Source organism: Heterocephalus glaber, unplaced genomic scaffold (assembly GCF_053883595.1).
Source record: "Heterocephalus glaber isolate CG9 unplaced genomic scaffold, H.glaber_assembly_v1.0 deba00001428, whole genome shotgun sequence".
Lineage (NCBI taxonomy): Eukaryota > Metazoa > Chordata > Mammalia > Rodentia > Bathyergidae > Heterocephalus > Heterocephalus glaber.
Window position 1 is genome coordinate 16,181,918 of NW_028258293.1, and position 26,711 is coordinate 16,208,628.

Here is a 26,711-nt window from a genome sequence, read left to right on the forward strand (position 1 = left end):
TGGCAGTGTTCTCTTCCTTTCAGTCTCATGGAAGAGTTTGAATATTGGCAGTAGATCTTCCTGGAAGTCAAGATAAAATGCTGAGTTTTTGTTAATTGGGGCGGATTTTATTACTGCCTCCATTTTATCACCTTTTAATTGTTTGTTCAGGATTTTTCTATCTTCTTGGTTAATTTTTTGTAATTCTTATGTGTGCATTAATTTATCCAATTCTTCTAGATTCTCCAATGGATTGGAATATTTGATTTCAAAAAGTTTTATAATCCTCTGGATTTCTGCAATGACTATGGTAATTTTATCTTTTTCATTTTTAATTCCATTGATGTAAATATTTTCTTTCCACTTTTGGTAAGTTAGGCTAAGTATTTACCAATTGTGTTTACCATTTCAAAGAATCAGCTGTGATTCATTGGTCCTTTTTGTTGTTTTTCTTTTTGTATGTCTCAATTTCATTAATTCCTGCTCTGATCTTTATAATATAGTTCCTTCTCCAATTTTGGGTTTGGATTACTGTTCATTTTTTAGGGCTTTCAGATGCATCTTTATGTTATTTATTATGCACCTCTCTTTTTCTAATGTAGGCATTCACAGTTTAAACTTTGCTCTTAGAAGAGTTTTTGTTGTGCCCCATAGTTTTGTTATTTGTAGTTCCATTATAATTTGATTCTAGGAAACTTTAAACTTCAAATTTGTTCCTTGATTATTCAACAGTGTATTAATGCCAGAGACTCCTGAAGTAAGTCTTTAGTCCCTATCTGCCCAGTGTGTGATGCAAGGTTGAAGAAAATCTTAACAGAGTTAAAGGGAAAGTGTGAACTGGGACGGCCAATGCTCCTTGGGCAAAAGGCACTGGCCCAACTCTTCCACCTAATTTTATTATCCATCAGTCAGGGTAGAGGTGCACGTACGGATGTGCAATATGTGAAATTATCATGAAAACTAATGCAGGCAAGGCTTTAAAGAGAAGTCAAAGCTTTTCCAAATTATAAGCAAGATAGACAAAATATATTGTTGTAGTTAAAGCATTGTCCTTTCAGCTATGAAGGCACTAACTGTGGGAATGGAATCTGGGTGTGATTATTCTGACCTCAGCTATTGATGTTATCTCATATTAGCCCCACAGATTCATAGGTCATTGCTCTGGCCTCAGCTGCGGCCATTAATGGGGAGGTCGTATTAATCTGCACACTACCGCCATGCTCATGAGACACTTCTGTGAGTCACGTAGCTTCAGTCAGACTTGCTCCTTTTTTGTTTGTTTGGTACTGGGGATGGAACTCAGCACTGAGCTAAATCCCTAGCCCCCAGACTTGCTTCTTAAAGTAAGCCAATTGAGAAATTTAACTCTTTGCAGCCTGCACTGCTTACAGCATGTTTTGGGCATAATCAATATTGAGGGATCTGGCATCTCCCCATTCTGTCTTTAGAGGTTGCATCAGCTGCATCAGAGTGAACTGAAGTTGGAGTGCTTCCAGATGGTGGTTGATTCTTATTCCTTTATAGCAGGAGAAAGGATGATTACCATTAATGTGATCAATATATTCTCTGGGTTAATTGGCAGACCCTGGTGCCCCACTAGATGACAGGCCTCACTCACAGTACTCTCCAGACTGATCCATCTTATCACTTGAGCAGGATGATTGCTCTGGTCTGGGACCCATGGAACCCGCTGGCTCCTCAGTCTTGGTAGTGGACGTGGGGAGAGCCTCTGAGCAGATCTCTGCTGATATGTGTCTGTGGGCCTTGGGCTGCAAGGGGAGTTGCTTAGACTCAGCCTCTGCATGGCTCGCAGCGGGGGTGCCATGTGGTGCTGTTGTCTGGGGACCCATCTCGATCCATGGGCGCATGCTCCAGGTTGGCAGCCACAGCATTTCTCCATCATCTGCTTAAGTCCCTCTTTAGCTGGAACAGATGTTTTCACAATATCATCAATAACCCACCACTGGTCAGCAAGGTAAAGAGCCACAGCTGTGAGTGAATCCTCAGGAGCAAAAAGAGCAAGAATTTTCTGGGTCTGATCGCCACCATAAAGAGGTACAAAGCCTACATTTGACAGACTAATAGGAATCTGAAATGATAACGTAGTATTGGGAAGAAGAAAACACTCTGGGTTTTCAGGATCCCCACATTTTAAATCTAACATGTAGTCTTCAGCAGAATTTTCCAGTTCCTCATGACTGCAATTATCCAACAAATCCACAGGGAATGCCATCCTCTCCATTCTGAAAGCTGAAATGTTTAATGTGCAAAAATGAAATAACTCAACAGACTGCTACAACTATCCAAATCTCCGGTGGCCTCAACACTGCTTGGCAATCCCTTTTCAACCTGCAATTGTGCGTTCCTTAGCTGCTGGCTGGTGATTTGTGTTTTTTGTTGCATCATATTTTCAATTCGTTGGTTGACTTGTTTTTCCTTCTTGAGCTCATTTTCATAAAATCTGGACCCCTTTGTGGCTTCCATTATAATTTTATTAATTTTCTCTTTATCTAATCCTTCCATTGCTGCATTATCATCATTAAGTCCCATCCTAAGCAGAAGATCATCTTTGTAATTGTCATTCTTCTCCTTTGTGGTATCCATGGTGTGGACTTAAAGTAGTTTCTTCTCTGTTATCTTTGGCAGATTTAATATCTATTGAGTGTCAATCTAGGGGAATGAAAGATATCACAGGTATTTCTCAGAAACACTTCCGTAACTTTTTCCTGAAGATCCCAGTAAAGTTGGCCTTTCTCCATTGTTATCCACTATTTCCTGCCATCATGCCTTTTCCTTCAACTTCAAAGTATCCTCATCTTTCCATCCAGTTGCCCAAGACTGCGACTCAAAAGATGTTCAGTTTAAAATCACAATATCTATTACTACACATACCAGGTAGCTAAAATTATTTTTTAAAAAACCAACCCCCAAACCCAACAATATCAAGTACTAGCAACAGGATGTAGATTAATATATCTCTAGCTATGGAAAATTGTTTAACAATATTTACTAAATCTGGTACACTTATGACCCAGCAATCCCATATCCAGTAAATAACTGTTTTGGTTTTTATCTAAAAATGTCCTCCAAAAGTCTCATGTGTTCAGAGGTGGGGCTTTTGGAAGACTAAATCATGGGAACAGTTATATTCATCAATGGATTAATCAACTGATGAGTTCATAGCTGAAAGTGCTGTTAAGTGGTGGGCTCTAGTTGGAGGAGGTGGTTCACTGGAGGTGTGACCTAGAAGGACATAGTTTTCCCTCTAGCTGCTATTGTCTCTGCCTGTCTCTATCTCTTCTCTCCTTTCTTTTTTCCCTTTTCTTTTCTCTCTCTCTCTCTCTCTCGTTCATTCTTTCTTTCTTCCCTCCATTCTTTCTGGCTGCCATGGGTTGAACAGCTTTCTTCTGCCATGTCCTTCTACCTTGCTGTTCTGCCTTGTAGTCTGCCAACCATGGACTGAACACACTGAAACCATGAGCTAAAAATAAAACTTCTCTTTTCACTTGCAAGTGTCTGTATTTTCTCCCAGCAATTGGAAAATAGGTAGTCCAATAGCCAACAGAAATCAATATATAAATTTATCAAAAGTCACATTTGTATGGCAGGACTGTTAATAATAGAACCAAACTGGAAAGTACCCAAATGTGCATCCATGGACCTATAGAAAATGGATAAATGAAATGTAGTATAAGTATCTGTGCAGTAGAACATCACACTTATGAGAAACAACAAACCCAAATCATGCAACCATGTGGATGAATTCCATAAACTATAAAAATGAAAGAAGCCAGGCATAAAAGGGTACACACTGTAAAATTCCATTTATAAGAATTTTTAAAACAGGAAAATTTAATCTACGATAGAAGCCAAGATAGTTGCCTTTTGGGAGAAGTAGTGGTAGAAAAAGACAAAAAGGAGTCATTTGGGCTCTGATTTTTGTGCTGGTGACAGGAGCGAGTTCATGTGAAGTGAAACCTTGAGCAGTATGCTAATGCCTTCCTCAGTTTTTGGTATGTAAGTTATGCTTCATTGAAAAGTTCACTTCTGACAAAGAAAGAGCGAGGGCAGAAGCAGAGTTGCTTTTTCCCCTTGTCTCTCAAGCTTCACTCTGGCCTACACCACATTTGAGCTTCATCAAATGGAAAGTGAAAGGTTGATCTCATGTTATGGGGATGGGAACAGGGAAATGACAGTGATGAGCTCTAAGCTTGTAGGAGGTGAAGCAAGAAAGTCCAAAGTTACCCTGAATGTTTTAAAGATCAGAGATCAGGTATGTGGAGATTGGAATGCCTGTCTGAAAACATTAGCCAAGAATTGCAGAGCTGGTATTTTTATCCTGGGATCAGACCCATCAGGGCAGCAGGGTGGAGAGGAGTTTAATCTATCTAAATCCAACAAACACTCACTGGTCACAGGCTGTTTGTGATGTTCTGTACATGATCTTGGGGACTCAGAAACCAGGCATGAGCCCTGCCCTTAAGGATCTCTCTGTGTACTAGAGGGATTAAACAGCAGGACAGGCATTTACAGTGCAGCCTGGAAAGTGTCCTGTTGGGACAGCCACAGAGTGGAAAAGAGGAAAGAAGAAAAGTGCTAATCCAGACTGGGGATTGGAAGAGCCTTTCTGGGGCAAAGGGGTCTGTGCTGGGAACCAAATGCTGGCCAGCAACCAGCCAAGGGAAGGAGTGTCACAAGCGTAAGAAGTCTTCTGTGCACAGGCCTGGAGAGCAGCACGAGCAGGGGGTGTCTGGCAACCTACAGTGGGTGTGGAGCCAGGGTCTGCTGTGGAGGGGGTGAGAGAACAGCCTGGAACAAACCAAGTACCAGTGGCCTAGTGAGACTTGCCAAAGATCTCTGTTTTAATCTAAGGTGATGTAACCAAAAATCCTTTCTGAACTCTGTGCCCCTGGGAAAATCCTTTCAGCTTTGATAGCATCACAACTTTATTAGTTTTACTTTGAATATTACCTCCCTCCAACACTTTTCAAGATACACATAGGGAGGTGATTTGTCTTCCAGAGGCCTCCACACAGCAGGTGCTCCCAGGAAAGTTGGCTCACTGATGAGTGTCTAGGGCTCTGGAGCTAAGGGGGACAGAATCGCAGCCTTATTAATCAAGAACACAAAAGCTGGCTCAGACCCACACCCGCCACCATGTGCTTGCAGCTGAGAATACTGCAAAGGCAATAATCAGGATGGAAAATTCCCTATTCGGAGTTCTGGAGCCCTGCAGCCCAAGGTGGCAGCTGGTGGCCTGTTAGTCCCTGGAGCCCTGGCAAAATGGAAGAGCCCTGTTTATGCAATTCTGGGCAGGACAGGCTTGCTTTCTCTTGATGAAGAGAGATAGTTTATGATTATAGGAATACTTCCTCAGTGATTTTTTTTTTTTTTTGACTCTTAAGAGATTAAACTGTTATAGTAAGGAGGCAGCTGGAATTCTTCTGGCTTGATAAGGTCTGGCTTCCTAGTTCCCCCTTAGAGGGAAATAAAAGATTGCAAAATTGATTCATTGCATGAACAAATTTCAAGGGTGCTGTCAGAATCAGCCCGGGCAGCTGAATTTAAAGACAGGATGGTTGGAGCAGAGATGAGCAGGCGGCATCAGACAGACACCAGGCATCAGGGAGGTCTGGCAGCTCTGAGAGGCAGAATTCCAGGGTTTGAAAGGATTGGAAGAAACAAGGGAGGGACCTCAACCCTGGAGGGGAACCTGGGTCCTACATGGGTCTCAATGGAGCAAAGGGAAAAACAAAGGACACGTCCAGGTGGACAGGAAGCAGTTGCTAAGCACTGCTGGAACCAAGGAATGCACGAAGAGTGAGACCCAACTATGAGAACTACAGTCCAAAGCAAGAAATAGGACATAAAGGATGAGACTCGGTAGTAACTAACCATTATATAACACGTAATATATACCAGGTACTCTTCTGAGCCCTTACATATATTTATTCACCTCGTTCTCACAACAGGCCTATGAGGTCTGTATTGTTATTATCCCCCATTTTAGAGATGAGAAAGCTGAGCAGAGGGATTAACTGTCTGGTCTAACATTTCACAGGTAGTAAGCACTGGAGGCACGATTCAGTCTGACCACAGAGTTCACATGCTTAATTAACCATTGGATGTGAAGGCCTTGTCAGTACTGGGACAATACTCGGTTGTCAATCTCTTGCAAAAGTCTTCTGAAAAAGGAAAGTGATGGCTTTTAGAACCTGGGAGCAGGATTGAACTTGAATTTGACTCACTTTTGTTTTTGTTCTGTGGTAGTGGGGACTGAACCCAGGGCCTGTGTATTGAGCTAACTCCCTAACACTTTCTGTATGTTATTTTGATACAAGGTCTTGCTAAGTTATTAAGTTGCCCAGTTTGGGCTCAAATTCGAAAACCTCCTACTTCAGCCTCCCAGAGGGCTGAAGTGTGCACCATGGTGCCCAACTTTTCCAATTTTTAAAATTTTTCTTGTACAAATCCCTGGCACATAGCCATGGCTAAAGACTCCAAAGACTCTGATGTGGGCTTTTTACCAGATGGTCAGTGAAAACTGACAGGGAGACTTGGTGAACATAGTCTCTTTCCAGAGGTCATATAACGGTAGGTATTGGAGATTAGCAACAAGGTGGGCTTGGTGAAGCTACTACCTAGGGTAGCAGGGCAGTCCCCGGCAGAGGTGTAGCATTGGTGTAGCAGCAGCTTCTTGGGTACAGGACCAGAGACGATCAATGCCACTGCCTCTGGGAGTAGGGATGAGGACACCAGCACACAGCCACAGTGACCATCACCTTGTAAGGGATGATGTAGACCTTCCTTACTAATCTTGTTCCTCCAGTAGTCTCTCTACATGGGGACAATGGAGAGCTTGGCCAGGATGATGACTCTTTGGGTATCTCCTTAGAATACTTAACACCCAGGTCCACACAGCCACTGTAGTCATTGACAATGACAAATGCCCCGAACCTTCAAAATGCTTTGAATTTTCAAAACCCCAGTCTTAAAGGTGGGTCCTAGGAAAATCCCATGACATGTCCTTGGTCAGGTACCCCAGCTTGATGGGACCCACTCCTTGTCCTGGGCCTTGTCTTTAAAAGCTCTGTGACCCTGACTTCAGATGCTGCTCCGGCAGCTTCACAAAAGCTACAGAGCCCTTCCATTCCAGGGTCTCCTGCTGGATCAGCACCCAGGGCATTTTTTGTATTTTCTTGGAAAAGAAGCAATCTTGCTTTCCACAATCCCTTTTATCCATGAGTGCTATTTTTGTTAGTTAATTTCCAAACATCTAAGCTCTAGTTGCTGTGATTAAGACTTTGATCAGTTGAAGACTTTAGTCTATGACCTTGGTCTGCTAGCTTTGTGATTTTTCCTTTTTTTTTTTTTCAAGTTTTATCCCAGCAGCCACCAGGATGGAGAACTGTTTTCTTGCTTTGGCTGATGCAAATATCTGGATGACAACCTGTCAGGCTCTCAGTGCCTCTGGCACAAAAGGTAAAGTGAGCCATTTTCAAGGTGCTGTGTATTCCCAAATGGACACTGCAGCTCCATTAATTAATTTCCATGCTCTTTGGCTGAAAATTCATGGCACTTTGTCAAGCAAAATAAACATTTCAAAACAGAGTTAAGATCTTACTCTAATCACAGTAGCCTAAGTATCAATGAAGAATAAGACCCACATAAGCTGGGCTGAAGAAGCATTTTACTACTTTAATTCCAACCCCAGACCCAAGAATGCTTGCAAATTGGGAGGATATTTGGCAGAAATGAAGTGGCTGGCACAAAATATGCAGCAATTTCAGTCATGATCACAAATACTCAACTTTATTTGGCATAAACAGGTCTTTAGGGTATATTTTCAACTCATTGTTTGGAAAATTTAAGCACATAAATGCTGTTAGCTTTAGCAGGGTTTTGTGTGTATGATTACGAGTAGCCTTATTAAGATTTTTACAATATACACATTACCCCTTTCTGTGTGTGTTTTAAGTACTTAGAAAATTTTCTTTACAATGAAGCGTTTTTGCAGTAACATATATTCAACACGAGCTCTATCAGATCTGGTGCCGGGGCTGGGAGTATAGCGATGGTCCCAGTCAACTGCAATGCATTTCTCTGGAGGCTGCCATAAAACCATTATAGAAGACAGGAAAAAAGCAGAGAGGACACAGGGAAAGTATGTGTTCATCCTATAGGGAGTTTGTCCAACACTATTTCTAATATATGGAGCATCTAGAAGATGCTAAACACAAATACAGGCTCCAGGGTTGAGATTAATGTGAGGTATTTTTCAGGCTTTATAAAGGAAGTAGAATCCATTTAACTAAGGCAGGTTTTGGAGAAGGTTTAGACTCTGCCCTTCATGATGTTTCCTCAGTATCATTACAAGGGATGGAGTTGGCCTCAGGAGCCCAGTTCATGCGCTCTTTCTTTCATCTCTCGTCCATGTTGGTAGTGACAGGTATCTGTTCTGTTTTGCATTGGCTGAGAAGTAGTGATCCTAGTCATGTGCAAGACATAGTTTCTGCCCTTGGGGAAATAACAATCTAGTGCAGGTAACATGATAAGTAATTCTGCCAATTAGGATCTGTGCTGCGATGTAGAAGTGGACAGGATGCTGAGGGAAGGCAGAGGGGGAGGTAATTCTCGCTTCTGCCTTTGAGATTGAATGAATGCCTGTCTTTCCTACCCACAGAGAAGGGAAAATTGCTCCTCTTTTCAGATTCTCAGATGACACCAATGTTTACTGTCTTCAACCACCCCTAGGTTTCTCCTGTGACTGCCATAGAGCAGACATTTTGCTAGGCATGGGGTGTACTGGAGTGAACAATATGTGGTGATGATTCCTGGAGATTATAAACAAGTAATTACAATGCAGCCTCATTTTATGTAGATATGAAGCATAGAGGATAGAAAAATACAAAAAGTAGTAATACACATATACAAAGGATTGAAAATATTAATGAAGCCCATCCATGTACAACATGTAAAAAAAATGCAAATTTCCTTCCCTCAAATAATTGTTCCTCTCAAAGCTGGTAAATGAGTGAATTTTAAACTGTGCTTTATGTTTTTGCTGCACAGCGGTACCACTTCGTAGTTGGTTTAAAACAGTCTTAATCCTTTTTCAGGATTAACCTTGAATTTCGTAAGCTTTAAATTATACGGATAGCCTTGGGAACATGACCCTCAGGAAACCTGCAGCAGCTGTACTGAACAATAAATAGTTAGACAGGTACAATAGGCTGTAAAAGGGCTTCAAGAACTGGCCCCAGCCCAGTGTGGCACATCAGGGAAAGTCTCCTCGAAGGAGTGATGGTTTAGGCTGAAATAAGAAGGCTAAGAAGGACCTGGCGAGGCAGAGAGACAAATAGCTGCCCAAGCACTCTGCTCAACAATTAGGTGGGCTTCTTTCTTTCAACCTGGCTTTGCTTTTTCTCTAATTGGTTGTTGCTCAGCCCAGAGAATAGTGTTCTTTGAGTCAGGTGTCACTTAAGAATTGCTCGTATATGTTTAGGAGATGGGAGAGCAGGGAGAGAAACCAAGGAAAATTAACTTTGGTCAGCAGAAATAACAGAAAACATAAATTTCTAACTCTGTGTACTTCCCTTAGCTTATTATTATTATTATTTTTTGGTACTGGGGATCGAACTCAGGTCCTTGCACTTGCGCAGCAGGAGGTGAAACCACTGAGCTAAATCCCCACCCCTTCCCTTAGCTTATTGACAAACAAACAAGTCAGTAACTATCAACCTGCAATTAATTTAGCTGACTAGTTCCATGTTTGTTTGGGTGATTATGCAATGTATATTGTATTTGTTATTAAACACCTTTCTGATGGGAAATAAGTCACTAACAATCTCTTTTTCTTCTTCAGTTAGGCTTCCTATTATGAGTTTTAAAAAAATTAGAATGTCTTTCAGTTTTAAATTTGTAAAGCTGAGGGTGATAAAACATCTCTGGAATTCAGCCCTCTTACCACTGGGGATGTGGAAGAAATTCAGAAGCCCCATTGAAACTCTATCAAATTCTCACTGAAGATGGAAGTCCATCAGATAAGAGGACTTGTCCAAGATGTGAAATGGGATCAGAGCTAAATCCTTATTCAAAAGTTGAGAACTTGGGTGGATATAATGACAAGACTAGAAATAAGTACATTATTGCCATGGTTAACACATCACTTGCAGTTTTGTCTGATATTGAACTAAAAATCATTAATGTGTTATACCATTTGAAAACAGTAATGACTAACACTTTGTGAGCTCATACAGTATGTCAAATGTGCCCTAAGAACTGTAAGAATGTTAACTGTCCTAACCCTGTAATAGCACAGTGGTGTATATTTGACTTTTCTGACAGGAAATTAGAGCCCAGGTCAGGCAGTGTCTTTTCTAAAGTGCTACAATTGGTAAATGGTGGGGTGGTTAGCTATGCACCCAGGTGTTATCCTTAAAACAGCTCCATGAGGTGGGTGTTCTGAGTGTCTCAGCTCTGTAGATGATGAAACTGAGGCACAGAAAAGTGAAGTAATGTTCATAAGATAATCTAATAAGTCTCAAATTCAAGACACTCCAATATGGATCCGATTCCCATAGTATGTGATGGTCCAGAATATAGCCATTCAGCAGAGTAATAACCACTCTTTTGTTGTTGATGATGATGATGTTGATGCAAGTAAAGATTACATGACAGCCTCTCACTTCGGGAATGCTCCCATGCAGCTTCCACGTTGCTCTGATATTTAGGGTTGAATTTCAATATTCCAAATAGAACCTGATCTCTACACTTTCTTGCTTTAGCTTATTTTTCTGGCCTTGTGCCTCCCACATTAAAACTTGTTTTCTTTCATTTTTAACTGATGATCTTGCCTTCAGCAGACAGATCCAAAGTGTAAAAGGGAGGCAGAATTAGCTCAGGAGCTGGGTAGTCACTCAGGTCTGAATGCAAGAAATGTTTACCAAAACAACTCAGTCAAGTCACCAAAGATGGAACCAGAGAGTTGAAAAGCAAAGTCAAAGAAATCCATGTGCATCAGAGAAAGGAGAGCTAGACAGATAGACAGCTGTCTTCAAAGGTTGCTCAGGGACCCGATAAACCTGAAAAGACTGTGCCCTGAATTTCAATGTGGGTGGGCAGATAAAGGAACACTATTTCTTCCTTTTGGTTTTCCCAGGGCGTGCTCAACAAAGCAAATGCAATTTGCATTCAGTGAGTGAAAGCCACTCACATCTGTAAACACCAACTGTCCCAGCCAGCAAAACCCTCCAGAAAACCGCTCAGTCCCATTTCAAGGAGCCAGATGTGAAGAGAAAGGCTTCTGCTTTCCATTGTCCTTTCCACTTGAGTTGTAAGACCCTGGGGAAGCTCCACGTGCAGTGGGGGAAAACGTGGTACTTTTTGCAGAGTTTAATTAAACTCTTCCTGGCAGTGGTGAAGAAGTTTCATTTCCTCCCAAGCCCTTTTTCATGTGTTCCCTACAGGTAGTACATACTTTTCTCTTCTGATGGAAGCTCATTAGGACCACATGAATATGCACAGACTTCAGGAAGGATCCAAGATGCTCTCTGGGCATTTGGCTCATAACTTTCAATTTAATCAATCAACTCAGTGGTATAGTAAAGGGATTACAACTATCCCACTCCCTGATCACAGGCTATCAGCTTTACTGCAGGGCTGCCCTATACTAATCCTTTTCACTAAAAGAAGGCAAGGCTGCCTGTGCTGAGATTTCCTATACCCTTTGTCCCCTTATGTGTTTGTTCCTTCACTCTGAATTTAACTAAGACTAGGAAAAAGCTGAAAGTATTTCTCTGGGCTCATGCTTCACTTCCAACCCAAAACAGTAGAGTTCCTTGCAAATTGGGAGGCATGCTTGCCAGGGCTATAGTGCCTGGCACAGGCCTTTGCAAAAACTACTTGTGATTATAAATAGTTGCCCTTTCTTGGCATACATAATTCTTGAGGGTGCATTTTTCAACTCATTGTTTGGAAAACTTAAGAACATAAATGTCATTAGTTTTAGCAGAGTTTTGTGTGCAAATTCCTGACCATACAGAATGCTGCTGTTTAATGGACTTTGTATATATCCCCTCCTACAATTTCATAAGGCTTTTTGGTGTTGAGAATATTTTCATGCAAAGGGAAAATTAAGTGTTTATTATTAAAGTCTACATTTCTTGGCATTGCAACACAGGAACTGGAACTGGCAAACATATTTGAAGGAACTAGTAAATGAAAAATGCTCGGCTTGGTGTCAAACTTAAATGTTAATCACATCCATTTTTCTAGAGAAACTGGTGACGTTAGAGCTTACGCACTAACTGATCCATGACTTGCCAATAAATTCAATCTTTTTTCTCCCTGAAATCAGTTCAAAACAGGCGACTATTTAAGCTACATAAATGGCAAGCAAGTTATCAATAAATGAACTTATTCCTCTCAGCGGTAATGGGACTCTACCTGATAGAGAGAAGGAAAGTAATACTTTATATAAATAACAATTCTGAATGGTCACCCCAATATAGGCACATCTTATTTCTGAAAGGAGAGACTCCAGTAATAGTTTTTTGACTTCCAGGAGGAAGGAAGAGTTAGAGGGTCTGATCCTTCTAATTTCAAGCCCCATTTAAGTCCCAGTAAAATTGTCTGAAGCAAAGGTTTCAGAAGTAGCAGCCACATCACTGTGAGAAGGTCAAAGAAGAATGAGAAAAAGAGGAAAGGGTGATTTTGAACTTTTAAAAATGTTTGGCAGTACGAGAGAAGAAAGACACATTAAGAACCTGGGTGCAGGGTGGGGTAGGTGTCAGGGTGTGGAATCAGTAAACCATGAAATGAAACAAGAATCAAAACAGGATTTAGAAAATTGTTGCAATCTCTTTCTTAAGCATGTAAGAAAGACACGTCTGTTTCAGAAGAGCTCCTTGTGGGAAGATGGGGCGGGAAGGGGTAAACGATGACACAGGCAAATTATGGAATTGGAGGCTGTCAGAAATTAAACAGAGGGACAGAAAATGAACTAGGCAAAAAACATGCAGAGCATGGAAAAAGAAACAAAATGATGCAAAAGACAGATATGGGGAATGCAGCACTGTGGGAGACAGGAGTTCCTGAAGAAAGAGAAGGGATGAGCTGAGAATACTGTCTGTACCATATAGATCCTCTAAATAGAGCTCTGGGGTGAATGAGCAAGCAACACAGAACAAAAAATCAAAGATTAGAAAAAAGATCCACTAGAAGAAAAATGTCACCATTAATAAAATAGTTGGAGGTCTAAATAAAGCCCTTGCCAGTTCCATTTCAAATAACTGAGATCAACACACATCACTGAATGAAAACCTTAACTACAAAAGAAAAAAAGCAGGATTCTGTAGGAAAATCTGTGGATTTCAAACGAGGAACATGGTCACAAGAGGATGAGGACCAGGTTTTCTATTGTTATGGAAAACCATGCTCAGAGTTTTACTATATAATTTGGATTTTTATTCAAGGTATGCTATTATTCAAATAAAAATACTTTCACAAGTTTTCAGTTGTAAGAAATATAATCATCTGGGCCAGGGATTTAGCTCAGTGGTGCCGTGGCTACCTCGTGTGTACAAGGTCCTGAGTTTGATCCCTCATATCAAAAAAAAAGAAAGAAAGAAAGAAAGAAATGAAAAAAGAAATATAATCAACATCAATGTCCTGGCTTCCAAGGTTACTCTGACAGACCTGAGAAAAGATGATGCTGTTGAAATAGTGAGAAAGCTTGAATTAGTAAACATCTATCAAAGCGGTAAGTAAATAAGAATAACCAAGAACTGTTTGTGAAAGGAGTTAGGGAATAGGAGAACTGTTAGAATAGAAGTAGATTAAAACAAGCAAATTGAGCAGTAGATCAAATCAGTGGAAAATAGAAATGAGAGGGGTTAAGAAAAACAAAAAAACAGCAAAAACTTTCCATGAAGATGAATCAAAGATACTATGTTAATAAAGTATAGATGTTATATAAACTAGAAATTAAACTATCAATTGATTGGTGGTGGGGATCAAACCCAGGGCTTCATGCATACTAGATAGGCACTCTCCCACTGAGTTACACCCTCAGCACCTATTATTTTAAGCTGAAAGACAATTGAATTAAAAAGAAGATAGGTGAATTAAAGGAAGCAAAAACCAAAACCAAAACAAATGGATTGTCCATAATAATACCAAAGAAAATCTAGAGACAACAAAACAAATTAACTGTAAAATTTAGGAAGCAAAATGTAGAATGACCAAACATACATTGAAGAGGTTTAGGATTAATAAACATGTAAATTTAAACAATATTTGGGAAACAAAACAAAACACAAAAAAGACAAAAAGAATGCTTCTCATCAGATTAATGCAATAACTGACAGGGAAATCTCTAAAAGCTTAGTCTAAACTTACCAAAAAAAGTGAAAAACACTGAAAAGATATATCAAAGAGGAAAAACCACGAGAGATTTCTGACAAGGTGGAGTTTAAGACACAAGTTTTAAATCAAGCTAATTTGCTAGTTATATGGTGATAAAAGCCAGAGTTAATGAGAACAAGATGATATTATGTCTACAGGGCTTAAAGAGCATAGCAACAAATAGAGAGTAATCACTGCCACAAATCAAAGAGAAATTAATAAATATGCAATTTTAGAACAAGGTATTAAAACCTCATTATCAGAATATGACAAATCAAGAAGAAAATGATAAAGTAATAGACTTAAAAACCTAATTAAACAGACTACAATGTAGGAGACAGGGTGGATATTGCCAAAAATTAAATAGATTATGAAACAACAAAACCCTTGCACGTTTACCGCTTGTTCCTGATGAAAGGATGAGATAGCACATCCTCCTCCTCCTTGAAACCTCAGAAGTGGAGGGAAGCACAGACTCAAGTAACTAAGAAAGACACCGAACTAAGTGGGGGTGCAAAGACATCCTTGAACTGCACAGAGGAGAAGGAGCAGGTGACCTGCCCATGAGGAAGAGGTGGATGGAGCAATGATGACAGCACCTCTTTCCTTGGGCCCACTGGTGGCAGGATGGGTTTGTGAGGATTATTGTACTTCTATTTCTCCTCTCTATCACCAAGGGAGGGTCGTTTCCTGTCTTACAAACTCAAATGACTACAGGACCAGGCCAGTTCTATTCTCCGTTGCAGCCAGAAGGGGATGAAGGGAGACAGGTTTGTTGGGTACGCACTTCTCTGTTCCTTCACCCTCCAAGCTTGCAGGTCTGGGGATTAGAACCGAAGGAGATCACTTCTTCCTATGCCTGTTTTGTTCTGAGTGTCAGGATGAATCATTATTTGGAGAAGTTACCCAGTGGGCTAGAAGCAAATGTGGATATCAACAGTAATGAGGCAATCCCTGGGCCTCGGCTCCTTCCTTTCCAGAAACGCTCTGTGGCCCTTCCCCAGGCATGACAGTTATATGATCACTGCCACAGGAGCCAGATCCCAAGGAGCAAGATGGGTAAAATGAATGAAGAGCCAACTAGATATGAAGCAGCTTCCCTGCAGCAGGTGGGCCAGAAACTGAACATATAGCACACATCCTCAAAGACATGGAGAAGTTATTAGTAACATGAAGCAAACACAAGAAGCAGGAAAAGAAGCAAACATGAAGGAGGTGTTAAATGTGTTCAATGGCTATGGAACCCCTCCCAAAAATGCATGAACTGAATGAACTTCATCATGTGGAAATGTCTGACAGCCCCAAGCTGAATGAAGTCTATGTATTAACAGCCTGCTATTGTATTTTTAAAAATGTCAATAGCATGAAAGTTAAGAAAGACTAAAGAGACTTAACAAGTAAATGCAGTGTGTTATACTGAATTGAATCTTGCACCAGAATTTTTATTTTTTGTTACACAGTAATAGATAGTTACGTGTGGCTACTGCGTGAGTAAAATGTGGCAAGTCTGAATGCAGGTATGGTAAATGTAAAATATACACTGAATTTACCATTGAGCAGAGAATGCAAAATAATTATAAATTTTTATATAACTGAAGTTGAAATGCAATTTTTATATCTTGGTTTAGATAAAATAGCTTACAGTTAATTTCACTTTTTTGCTTTTAAAAATTTATTTATTTATTTTTATTTATTTTTGGTACTGGGAATCAAACTCAGAGCTTTACGCTTGCCAGGCAGGCAACTGAGCTACATGTGTGGCCCTCACGTTTTTGCTTTTTAAATGTGTTATTAAAACATTTAAAATTGCATAATGTGGCTCATACATGTGGCTTGTATTAGATCGATATTGTGCAGTACAGTTGTATAGAACATTAGAGGTAGAATTAATGTCATTTGGGCCAGGTATATAGATTAGTATCAGGATTTTATCAGTGTTAAAGAGTGTACTGTAATCTTGTCAAAGAGGGTCTTCTTATTGGGAAATACACACTGAAGCACCTGGGAGCCAAGAAGCAGGTACATATCTATTATTCTCAAAAGTTCACACATACACCCACACTATGTATCTACAGGGAGACAGAATGGTGTACAGCAAATATATAAAATAACAGTTGTAGAATCCCAGTGAAAGCTAATCAGAAGCTCTGGGCATGATCCCTGCAACTTTTATAAAAATGCATTCTTTCAAAGTAAAAGATTACAATAAATTCCCCCACAATGGATGAAATAAATAGCACAATAGTTGGGACAAGCAGGGTGGTTAGCACTAAAGAAAAAAAGATGGCTCCCAGAAGGGAGCACAAAGGTATGAGGAACACAAAGTAGAACCCAGATGGTATGACGGAGGTGAGTGTAGCAAAATTCTAGTAACTGGAAAGACAAAAAAGAGGACAGGGAATACTTGACAAAAATAATTCTCCCAGAATTAAAGGGAGAGTAAAGGCTTCATATTTAGAGGACTTGCAAAATAGGAATAATGGAGACACCTTGGGACCATAATGTCTAGTGAAATAAATCAGACACACAAGCTTAAATATTGCATGGTTACTCTTATCTGAGAAACCCAAAGTATAAATGAAGAACAAAATAAAAGAGAGATATAGGATCCAGGGAGAGAGATCATTCTCAAATGGGAAGAGGGTGAAGAGACGGGGGAAGGAGGAGGAGGGCAGGGAAGGGGGTAACAAAGCAGCGAAGATGTGTTCTATACACGCACCAACCCTCACAAGGAACGTAAAAATCCACACTCACTCACATTATATCAAAAGCTAAGAACATCAAAGAGCCAGACATTTTTAAAAAGGAGGAAGGAAGGAAGGAAGGAAGGAAGGGAGGAAGGAAGACAGATTGAAAAACAGAGAGAAGGAGTAGATCGTTTGGAAAGACAAAAGTCAAACTGACATTGGCCTTCTGAACAGCTGGATATAAGAATACAATGCTTTATAATATAAAAGAAAATGTTTTTGAATCTAAGACTCATATTCAGCCATATGTCACCTGAATGTGAGAAAGCACTAAAAATATTCTCAGGCATATAAAGCCTTAGGCAGTTTGTCTTGCAAAAGACCTATTATGAAAATACTCCCATAGAAAGTACTCAAATAAGAGAAATGCTAAAGAATAATGGCTGATCATAACTTTAGTACAGTTTATGGCTGTGTAATAAAGCAAACTAAAGAGAATAAAAAGAAATTATCCATGACACTCAAGAAATAAAATCAGAGAAAATAATCAATAGGAAGTATGTATTTGGGTAGAAGGGTGGTAGAGGTCAAAAGAATCTGAGAGCAGGTAAAATTATTCATTTTGTCTGGAGGAAGACATTGATATTACATGTTTACAAAGTCAACAGAGATAAATATACCTAAGTATGCATCTAGTATTAAAAACAGCCATTCTAAAAACAAAGAAATGAAGCAAAAAACTTTTAAGCAAATAGATGAAAAGTTAATTTAGGCAAGAGGAAGAAAAGAAAGTGTTAAAAAAGAAACAAAAGATAGCACAATCAGAAAATATAAGATAAGAGGGTAGAAAAAACAGTTTGACAGTAGTCACAATAACTGTTGAATGGAATGAAACAAAAACCAAACAAAGCCAGAGGGTCCTTGCATGGACAGACCAATGATGCCCATGTATCATGAAGTGAATAACATATCCCTTGGCTCCTGAGGTGGAAGAAGAAAAAGGCTTCCTAAAGTAAACATGTCCTAGGTTATTTTATTTAAAAGCCTTAGTAAATACAACAAAGCATAAATTATATATAATATGCTCCCTTACCAAGGTGAAATAAAAAAGCAAAATTAAGGACAAAAATATAAATGAAAAATCTCTGATTACTAGGAAATTTAAAAAGAACTCTGCTAATTAATAAGTATGTCAAAAAGATAAAGATGCAAAAAAGCACTCTATTAAGAGAACAATGAAAATGAGAACTGCATGATAACATTTCTGGGAAGGGCTCAGAGCTCAACTGAGAAGAAAATTCATAGTCTTGAGTGCACTTATTACTAACAAAAACAAAAGTAGAAAATCAGCATACCAAGTAAACAGTATAAAAATTTACCAAAGGAACAAAGAGATAATCCAAAAGAACAGTATACAAAAGCAGATGGATGTAAATTAGAAAAGGGAAAACAATAGCATTATTTAATCAGCTAACAAAATTTATTAGATAAAGCAAACCCAGGTAAATTTAGTCAGGAAATAAGAAGAATGAGTTGACTGTACTCTACAGTTGTATGTGAAGGACTATGAAGACAAATACAATGGATGATTTTTAAGGAAAGAAATAAAACTCTAAAATGAACACAAGAGAGCCTGTGTATAATAACTGATGAAGGAATTGGAAGAGAATTGAGGGTGAAGATTGGGGGAAAAGTACTGTTTTAGATAATTCTTTGAAAGTATTACTTAACAATAGAAATGGATAACAACTAACCACTATACTCTATGGTGTTGATTCTAAAGTCAGAGAAAGGACAGATTTAAAAATCAGAAACAATGCATCATTTTACTCTTGGATACAGATGTGAAGAATGTAAAGACAGTTCTGGTAGATTACCACATTAAAGGAGAGGCGTGGTAGTATGGGCTCTGGGTTAGATGGACCTGGGTTCAAAGCCTGGCTCTTCCACAGTTTTGCTAACCTTCTTGAGACTCAATTTCCTCTTCTATAGATAGGGAACACAGTATTCATTTCATGTTAAGGTGAGCATTATGGAGGAAAATGTATAAAAAAATTAATATGCCTCTCCAATAGTACATAGTATTAGGTGGAGTTAATTACGCATGTATACTAAAGAAAAATGCTTAAGTTCATCACAGAGTGGAAGACTGCTCTAGAAAATGAACACTAGTAACTATAATCCTCCACAATAGATTAAGTAGTAACAATTATATGTTCATAACAATAGGTGTCAGAGTGGCATTAAAAAAAATCCAACATCCATCTAAAAAATGGAAAGAAGGTATCTCTAACATACTTGAAGTCAAGAGTTAACATTATTTCTTAAGTGATAATAAAGGAATTTAAAATGAGCAAACAAGGCTATCCATTTTCATCTTTTGACTTTTTTATTAGGATATAATTGCAATATATAATGATTACCTTCATTTACATTTTCACCATTATTATTAACATTGTACTTGTGATTCTTGCTAATGAACAAGAGGGAGACAATAGAAATAATAGCGTAGAAATTTAAAAAACCAAAACATGTTGCTTTTTTCAAACAAATTATGATTGATTACCTAATGCGATCCAAGGGACCTTGGGTAAAACTATTAGTGAAAAGGTATACATGTGCAATAAAAGTGAATATGATCAATAGCATTCTTACATACAAATTATATCTGGCAGAAAGTATAATGAAACCTGGAAAATCACTCAGAATTACATATATAAATATATATATATATGGATCTATCTCTATATATTATATCTGTATGAATTAAGTTCATAAGGAAAGAAACTGGAAAGTTTTTATGGGCGAAGGGAAATAATTTTGGAAAAATTAAAATTTAACCAAGTCTCAGTTTTTACAGAACTTGTATTTTTATTTTGGACTTTTAATTTTTTTGTAGTGCTGGGTATGGAACCCAGGGCTTTCCTTGTGTATGCTAGGCAAAGGAGGTAGCACTGTACCATAGCCCCAGCCCCAGAACTGCATATATTTTTAAGGCTAGAAACATGATCTGTGCAAATGTTAGAGTTAAGAAACCATCCACCTGACAAGTGAGCACTGCAGGGTCTACTTAGCATTGCTCTTTGAATGTCTGAGGTGAAATGAGAGGCAGTGCTATGTAGGGAGAGGGAATCAGAAGGCTCGGGAACCAGAACATGGTTGACATCTGAGTTTAGACACGGACCCAGATAGAAGACAGTTGCCACTCGCCTCCCCTGAATATCTTAGGTCCAGGGAGACCAGGGTCGGGGAAGTAGTATAGGGGGAACAAGTGAAGTGGTTCTGAGACAGTCAAGGAAGGTGCAGGATGGGGCCATGTATTATCCTCTACAAAATTCTATAGTGAGGCAAAATCCTAGGGTAATAAGTGCATTTATTGTATTTGTTCATTCTGCATTTTGTTTTATCAAGGCAACCCATGTAAACAGAGAGTCTAAGAATCAATTTTTAAAAATGATTAGGGGTCAAGGTCCCAAAGGAAACAGATGGCTCACTCAAATGGGGCAAGAGAGGAGACAACTTGTAGGAAGACAGAAGGGGTGAAGGAGAGCAGCAAAGGAAAGACAGCTGGCTGGGAAGGGTGAGCGCCCTGAAACCTGAAGGCTACCCCCCCAGGAGGGAGCAGTCTCAGGAGCCAGGAGAAAGGTTAGTCAAAGCCTCGCCCTCTGGAAGAGGACTGCTCATCAGTAGCCTCTACGGTGAGGGAAGGGGCACAGTGATATAAAGACATGACTTCACTCTCCTCCGTCCTTGAGTTCCCAATGGCCACACCCAGTTGGAGGCCAGAGGGCAAGGGAGCCAGGCAGTGAGATCCCTTCTGGTCAACCTCCCAGAGCAGGGTGGGGAAGGATGGAAAGTGGGTTACAATGAAAATCCCCCCAAACTCCTCTAGTCAAATACCCAGAAGCACTAGAGAAACAAGAGAAACCTTGTGAGGCCTAACCAAAGAGAGAAGGAACTCGTAAGCTGCAAGTTTGGATTGATGCTGTGGCTGCCCACAGGCTTCAGTTTCAGTGGTCACACAGAGAAAGGAGACATGTGGATCTCTTTGAGCTGGAATCTGAGGCACCATTCCCTTTACAGGCAGAGCCCCTGGAAAAGCAAACTTTCAGTGAAAAGAGGAGCCAGAAAGAAAGCCAGCCGCTACATGACAAGAGAGTGAATCAAATCAGCCTGGGCTGAACAAACAGGTTTCCCCTGAGAATTCATAACCACCAATTGTGACATTGACATTGCTCAGCTGTCCTGTAATTTTGTTGTTGTGGAGCGGTCTGATTCTACCTTCTCTTGATCCCTTGAGTGTTACATATTTTTCTGCCTACTTTTAGGATTGTCCTGATTCCCTTTATTCTAAAATTTCATTGTAATGTGTCTTTTCACTCATTATGCTGAGCATCTGGCTTTGCCTTCCCTGTGTTCCATACAGGAGTTGGCTGGTGCCCAGCAGTGACCTGGAGGCAGGCACTTAAGACTCAGCTTGCCTTGTTTTGCTAACACAGTTGCTACTTGTTATTTGCTATCTCAGTTTTCGTGCTCTTTCATTTGTGTCCTTTTTTCCTTTTTTTTTTTTTTTTTTGTGGCTTTGTATCTTCTTATTCATCTACTGTTGTCTTTGTAGGATTTGGGGGATAAACAGAAATTAACATGTGTTCGACCTTCCGTGTTTAACTGGAAGATCTGATCATCAACTTTCCTTCTCCACTCCCCATCCATAAAAGGATGAAAGGTTGCAAGTGGGGAGACACTCACTGATGGTCAGAATTACTCTGCTTTGAGAGGGATTTCCCAGTGATGGAGAAGTGTGGGATTATTGTTTGTTGAAAATATGTGGTAATTTTATGCCAAGAGGTGTCCAGATTAATCATTTCTGGGTGTGTCTTTGAGGCTGTTCCTGGATGAGATTAGCATTTGAATCAGTGACCTGGATAAAGTAGAGCATCCTCCCCAGTGTTGCTGGGAATCATCTAATCAGTGGAGGCTCTGGAAAGAACAAAATGGCGGAAGGAGGAGTATGCCTCTTCCTGCCTACCTGTGTTAGAACACTGGTCTTCTCCTGCCCTTGGACTGGGATTTATGCCATCAACTACCACTGTTCTCAGGCCTTTGCTCCCAGACTAGAAGTACACCACTCTCTTTCCTGAGTCTCTAGCCTGCAGGTCGCAAATCGTGGGACTTCTTAGCCTCCATAGCTGAGTAATTATTTCTTGTAGTAAATCTCCATATCTATCTGTCTCTCTTGCTTATTGGTTCTATTTCTCTAGGAAGCCTTGGCTGCTATAATATTTAATTTTGTTTCAGAAGGTAGATTGGGAGAAGAAGCCTACAATCTGTGTTGCCACTGTTCCTGGCACTGTGCTAAGAAACCCCAGAAATGGCCGCTTTTATTCATAAATGAGAAGAAACTAAGGTAAATATTATAAAGCTAACAATTATTCCCAAGGTAATTTTTGGATTTAATGCAATCGCACTTGAAATTCTGACAGGATCCTTTACAGAGCTTGATGACACAATTTCAAAATCATTTATAAAAATAGGAAGACAATAATATTGGAGAGTATTTTAACAACCAAGAGCACTTCCACTTTCAGGACAGACACCTGGCTTGTCAGCTTTGACGCGTCTCTCATTCCTCCATATCCAATCCATGACAGAATTTACCAGTAAAAGAGAGAACAAATCAGGCCAGGGATTCAGCTCAGTGGTACCTCGCCTGCCTCACAAGTACAAGGTCCTGATTTCGATCCCTGGTACCAAAACAAAGAGAGAGAGAGAGAGAGAGAGAGAGAGAGAGAGAGAGAGAGAGAGAGAAGAAATCTATCGATCCACCCCACTACCCCTTCTACCACCATGGCCCAGGCCTCGCCATCACCCACTATATTGCTGCAATGTTCTCCCAACCCATCTTCACTCACACCACTGGCTCCATCCGGTCTGCTTTCCACTCAGTGGCCACGCACGACCCCATCCCTGTCATCGCCTGACCTCTTCAGTAGCTTTGCGTTGTTCATCTCCATCCACACAGTCTTCCTTATTCATTTTGTAACTGCTTCATTCATTCATTCACGCATGCATGCATTCATTCATTCATTCAACACTATTCAGAATTTTCAATGTGCCAGATGAGCAAAGCCCTAGGGAGGTAATGAACAAAATTAGACCTGATTCATGACAATACTCAAGTGATTTAAAAGGCAAAGGACAATAAACATTAAAAAAACCACATTCAAGTGTGTTAGTCATTAAACCAATGCCAATTTAAAATAATCATTCATTTATTATAACCATTAAATTGGCCAAATCCAAACAAAAAGGACTTGAGTTGAATGATGAGGCTGGGGGAAATAGATTTATTTATTCATTACCAGTAACATGGTGAATCAATACAAATGTTTTCAGAAGAATCTGGCAAGCAATCTCAAGAGCCAAACAAGAGGCCCATTATCTTTTGAGCTAGCAGTCTTACTCTTGGGAAATCATTTCAAGGAAATAATTCCAAAGAAGAGAGAAGAGGGGAGGAAGATTTTACATACAAAGGTTTTTTTTCTATTATTGTAGTGCTGTCTCTGTTACCTAAAGAGTTGACACCCACATGGTCAATAAAAGAATAGATAAGTTGCTTGGAGTGGGCTGATATCATAAATTATGACTATAAAAAATCAAGCACAGAAAGTAGGACACAATGTATTTGAATGCGATATAGTAATTGCATATGAATGAATACATAAAGAAAAATAGTTTCCAAGAAGAGCGGTGGTTTTCATGTGATTAGACATTTTTTAGAAATAAGTGCCCCAATGGAAAAGATGACTAAATCTCATTGTAAAATTAAACTTGATTATGTAGAGTATATTTCCCAGTGACCAAAGTAATATTTTAGGTAATGTATTATCACATAAAAAATGCTTGGCTCCTGGAAAAAATATCTTACCGTCAATATGTATTTGTTAAACATTATTGAAACTGATGCTGTAACAAAAGGGGGAAGTTATGCAGCTTCCATTGCCAGAGAGGTGACAGGGTCTGTATGGGATGAAAGCGTTTGTCAAAAACTCAGGTGCTATGTGAGAGCTACAGATTAAAGGGCCTCAGCATCTTGTTGGGTGTTCCCAATCCTGTGCCAAAGACTGGACAGGTCCCCAGTCCTCAGGACACCCTTATGTGCTTGGTCACCTTGCTCTTGGGAAAGAGCTGCTCCCACAGTGCCCGATACTGGGCACCAGAGACTGGCAGTGCCTAGACCAGACACTGGGGAGCTTGCAGCATTCAGGAACTCTGACCAGGCTCAGCAAATTCAGAACTTCTCTTCCTGAGTTAGGAGCTCTGTGGAGTAGGTCTTTATACACCTCAGAAAGGTACAGAATTTGGTTCCAGTTGAGTTCATGTTAGATAGCAGAACTTTATTAAAAGACGCTGTGGGTATAAGATGCAGAATTCTACTGCAGAGGACAGAAGATTGATTGCCTTGCGACAGCCCCCAAAGGAAGGCAAAAGGCAACCAGGATCTAAGTTTTGATTTGGTTCAGACACTTGCTGGTTATGTGATCTGAGCCTGTAATGTCTTTGTGCTTCAGGATATTTTTCACTTGTAAAATTAGAAAGTAAAACTTATTATGATCCAGCCTTAAAATGAATTTGTGGAGCTACTCCATTGGGAATGTTTTCAAAAGACTTCACTCTTTCTACATAGACAACAGAGGAGGAAAGCCACGGGCCATCTAGGCCACTCTCCTGACTTCATTCCTATCTCACCACCTTCTACCCTCCTAAAGAGAGGACTGCAGTGTGCTCTCAACTCCTGAGGAGGGAACCCTGGAGAGAGCATTTGGAATAAACCATTCTGCACCATGGTTGAAAAGGGCCACCTGCCGATGTGGTCCACCATTCGAGATGGCTTAGCACAGGGTGCTGCTCAATCCTCCATGGAGGTCCCAGGTGAATTCTCAGGGTCAAGTTACTCAGAACTGAGGGTCAGACACCTTGGGCTGCTATCTCACCCTATCGTAGATGTTCTCAAAATGTGATAAACAGGTTCTTGGGGACTCTGAAAGCCTCTTGGGGGCCCTGAGAGGTGATGATTGTTATCATAGTACTAAGACATTATTTGCTTTTTGCAATGTGTGGACATAAATACTGGCACTGAGCTCGGATCAAGGCAGTGGCCCTGAACTATATCAGGCAATGCATTCTTCACTGCCGTGTATTCAAAGTAGACAACAAAAGCATCAGTTTCACATAAGAATGTCCTTGATGTAACAATAAAAAGGATTCGTTTTCTTGAATCTGTACCTTTGAGTACATATTGTTTAATTCTTCTGTTATGACTAATTGCAAAACATGGAGAAGCACTCCTGCAGGTACTGAGGTACTCTGACTGTCCTGATGGAAGGCACTTAGGCAATTCTTTGAGGTGCAAGCTGAACTAGCCACTTTTTACATCCAGAAAACATTGCTTTTACTTGAAAGAACAAATGACGCACAAATTATGGCTATTCAGACTTGGGAATTTGGCAGGCATGTTCTCAAAAATGAAGTGAACCTGTCACTTGAAGGAAAACAACTGACAGTATTTGTTGCCAATGATAAAATTTAAGCTTTCAAGCAAAAATCCACATCTTGGAAAAATTTGTATCCATCACTATGAACTTGATGGCTTTCCAGCACTCAAACACTTTTCTGATGAGATTTGCATTCATATTAACAGATGTGACTTTTTATATTATTCAATGAACCGTTGGCACTTGGATGATATACATAACACTTTGAAGTAATATTTTCCAAATGACCAATGTATCATGTCATAAAACCATACATTTATAAAAGATCCCAGATGGAAGATAATGCATTTTAATGTAACAGTGTACAAATCCATTGACATAGTTTCAGTATTCCATATAAGTAACCTTTAAAAAAAAAACTACCATTTGTAGAGTTTGTAGTTTGTAATAGAGTTTATAGTAGTTTGTGGGGTAGTAGCAAAGAAAATTGTCTGTAATTATCCGGGAAGGTTCTTCATTTTTCCATGTGAAACAGGATTTTTGTCATATACATCAACCCAAAATGTATCACAATAGACTGAGTGCAGAAACAAAAGTGAATGAAAATCCATGTGCCTTTTAGTAAGTCAGATATTAAAAGGGTTTTCAAAAATGTAAAATGATGACATTCTTTTCACTAATTTCTTTTAAATAATATAGTCACGTTCATAAAATATGTTATTTATGTGAACATGTAAGTTCAGAATTAAACATACATTTTTAAATTAGTAGTAGTGGTATGTTACTTTAAAATTAATGACTAATACTTAAATATTTCTCAATTTTAATTTTGGATATGGTGAACATCAATAGATATAACCAATGTAAATAAAAGTATGTTGAAGTTCTCAGTGATTTTTTATTTATTTGGTTGGTTTTTTTGGTACTGGGCATCGAACTCTGGTCCTTCCGCTTGTGAGGCAGGCAGCAGAACCACTGAGCTAAATCCCCGGCTCTCAGTGATTCTTTAAGCACATAGAAAGGATCCTGTGGTAAAACACTCGAGAACATTGTTCTTAAGATCTCTGCAAGGAAAATGGCCTTTGGATGTCTAATTCACCAAAGAGACAGGTGCTTGATATTTATCAGTTTGTTCTACTGTAGG

General features: G+C 39.6%; 1 protein-coding gene and 1 long non-coding RNA gene across 3 annotated transcripts in view; one reads left to right on the top strand and one right to left on the bottom strand.

Annotated features, from left to right (window-relative positions):
* The window catches only part of Spon1 (spondin 1), a 283,414-nt gene that overhangs the window by 139,935 nt on the left and 116,768 nt on the right, over positions 1 to 26,711 (bottom strand). The window lies entirely within an intron of this gene.
* Positions 7,299 to 26,353, top strand: LOC147827985 (uncharacterized). Its single transcript, XR_015451441.1, has 3 exons — positions 7,299 to 7,461; positions 22,371 to 22,479; positions 24,760 to 26,353. It is a non-coding gene; the product is annotated as an uncharacterized LOC147827985 (long non-coding RNA).